Source organism: Trichosurus vulpecula, chromosome 1 (assembly GCF_011100635.1).
Source record: "Trichosurus vulpecula isolate mTriVul1 chromosome 1, mTriVul1.pri, whole genome shotgun sequence".
Classification (NCBI taxonomy): domain Eukaryota; kingdom Metazoa; phylum Chordata; class Mammalia; order Diprotodontia; family Phalangeridae; genus Trichosurus; species Trichosurus vulpecula.
The window spans coordinates 553,559,221-553,562,307 of record NC_050573.1 but is presented as its reverse complement, the minus strand read 5'-3'; the positions used below and the strand labels follow the sequence as shown (position 1 = coordinate 553,562,307).

General features: G+C 38.0%; 1 pseudogene; it reads left to right on the top strand.

The window, feature by feature from the left end:
- Positions 1-287: 287 nt before the first annotated feature.
- LOC118845064 lies at positions 288-1,396 on the top strand (annotated as a pseudogene).
- The last annotated feature ends 1,691 nt before the right edge of the window (positions 1,397-3,087 follow it).

Genomic DNA, 3,087 nt, shown 5'->3' with positions numbered 1-3,087 from the left:
TATGAAATAAAAACTTCCAGTCCATCATCTCCCACCTCTGAGCCCTTGTCTCCCCCTCTTCCTCCCAAGCCCAACCTCAAGTCTGCCTTCATCCATCCCTGTGCTGCTCATGAGTCTCCAGATCCTAGGGCCAGACTTTGGAAAGAAAGAAAGAGAAAAATTAAAAAATCCAAAAAACAAACCAACTTGAGATGCTCCCAGTGACTGAAAGTGAGGACCCAGGGAGAGGGGCCCGTTACAGGCCCCTTCTCAGTTAGGCCAGGAAGTGAGATTTCTTCATGTGAAAAATGTCGTCTTTAACTTCATTAGGGCTAGATGGAGACTCAGATGATGCAGAATCAACAGCTGAATTTCAGGAAGCAAAATTGTCAGATGTTGTTTCACTAAATGCCCTTAAAGCAACTGAAAAAACCCAGGCTGCTCAAGTCATCCAGAGAGCTTGGTTTTCTCAGGCGGATAAAATGATGTTTCAGCTCTTAAAACACACAATTTGTGCAGCAGAAAATTGTGTAACACATGAAATACTGAAGAAAGTGTGTCCCTTAGAGGCTGCTCTTGTAAGAGACCCTAGCATGCAATGTAAAGTTAGATTCAGATTTGGTGATAAGAACTTTCCACCTTTTATTGTGTTTAAAAATTTTCTTCACACTGGAGGCCATGGGAACAAGTATTTCAGTGGAAAAAGTACATTGAGTCTGTCGAGTGAGGCAGTGGTTGATGCTTGCAAACTAATGGGAAATCAGAAATATTATGACCAAAGAATACAAGACCAACTTCGATTCCAAAAGTATAAAGTTGCCGATGAAGTTGATGGTGTTACCATGAAGAATTATATGCACTTTACCAGTTTTCTGGATGAACCCCCAGCATGTCTTGGTGGCAAAAGTAACTGCTGGAGAAGGGTAAGCCTGGAAAACTTTCCAAAGACAATGATAATGTATGACATAATAGATTATGCAACATCCTGAACACTCTCAGATCATCTACAAAAAGAATAGAAGTCTCTATTGCAAAAACCAGAATCTGAAGAAACACAACATGACCAGCTCCGACTTGTTTCTCAAATGAAGACTTCTCCTTCACCCTCTTCTTTAAGTGTCTTCTTTGTACAACAATATTATCAACCACTAGCAAAGCCCAAGCATTCAGGCTGTTGCTCAAAGGAAGCACTAATGAAGATTGCAAAAATGAGAGGAGCTTATAAGAAGGAACAGGAGAAAAATATGGAAGAACCAAATACACAAAAAACAAATGAAAAAATCAGCATTGTGCTGTTATTACTACTGCATCTTACAAAATTTTGGGAGTTAACTCACCCTCTTCGGATGATGAGTTGGAGCAAGAAGCAAAGGAATTACTTACTTGGACCAAAGAGCTGTGTTTTGATAACTCATAGTTAATTAACAAAATAATCTATACCCTTAAATATAAATGATTAATAGAAGTATTAACCAATAAAGGTATGTAGATTTTGCTCCTAACCCAATATAAGTGGTAAGTTTTCTAAGCAGTACTTTGATGGCTATAAACAGAAATGTTCCTGTCCATTAGAATTTGAATAAAAATAAATATTTTAATGGATGTGGTAAAAAAAAAAGAAAATATTTGTGATAACAGCCAATATAAGAGCATCTGTGAGAATCAGTGCCAAGGGCTGATATGATTATCCTGTGTTTGGCTTTTCCTGGAAAGTCACTGAGGTGAATCAATGAACAACAAAAGCCAAAATAATAACAACAAAACATGCTGTGGAGGTTTCAAGTAGAAATAGTACCTTCCAGGTACTCACATAAGAGGGAAAATTGTGTATGTGTATATGTGAAAGAGACGGAAAGAGAGAGACAGAAAAAGAGAGAAAGAGAGAGAGAGAGAGAGATAAGGGGGAAGAAGGAAGAGAAGGGGGAAGGAGAGAAGAGGAAGAAAAAGACAGAAAGAAGGAGAAGGAAAAAGAGAGAGAAGACAGAGAGAAGGAAAAGGAGGAAGAGAAAGAGGGTAGAAATGATAATCAACAAGCATTTATTAAGCAATTTTTTCCAGGAACTAGGGACACAAAGACAAAAATAAAAATAAAACAATCTCTGTTCTCAAGAAGTTTACATTCTATCAGAGGGGAAGAGAAAGATAACATATACAAATATAAATATACATACATACATACATATAAATATATACTTACATTATATATATATACACACACACACATACGTATTGTGTGTATTTGTACATGTAGGTATATGTGTATAATACATATGTGTATGTATATGTGTGTTTGTATACATCTTTAAATGCCAAATAGAAGCATTTATATTTGATCCTTGTAATAATAGGTAGTCACTGGGGTTTACTGAACAAGGCAGTGACCTTTGTCCAGCCCATGGTGTACAATTCCAAATACAATGCTCTTTCAACTACAATATGGATTGTCTCCACAGGCTAAAGCATATGTAGCCATGGACATATTATATACTAGATTAGTTTATCAGATCAGCTTGCTGCCACCTTGCTAAGAACATTCCCTGAAGCTCTGGGACAAAGGGTAGGTAAGTTTAGACAGTAGAAGAAGCAAGAAGGAAAGGGTCCATAGCGCAGTCTGCCAAATATAATCAACTTTGCTTGAGTCTTCAGAATGCCCTGTGACTTGTACCACCTCTTCACAAACTGCTCTTTTTCATGCATTGCCTGCAGTGTGATTGACATTAGCCCTGCCAGGATCCACCTGTCCCCCTCGTGACACTGCTAAGCCAAGACCCAGAGCTAAGACAAGTTCTTCCCCCTGACGCTTGGATCCAAAGTATTTGTCCTTAAAGGAAAGGCTTTTCTTTTTCTTTTTTGCCCTGATTTTTCATATGTATTTATGTATGTATGTATGTATGTACATAATATTTGCATATTATTTCTTTGTTTATTTTTAGTTTTCAACATTCCCATCTGAATTTTTTTCCCTTTTTCTGACAAGAGACCTTTTACCCTCATTAGTCCCCCTCCCTCTGACCTGTGACATCCTCATATCCAGCTTACTCCTTCCAAACATCTCAGGGCTTACCTTCACATAATTGCAGGCAGTTAGGAAAGGGCTCGCTGGAGGCT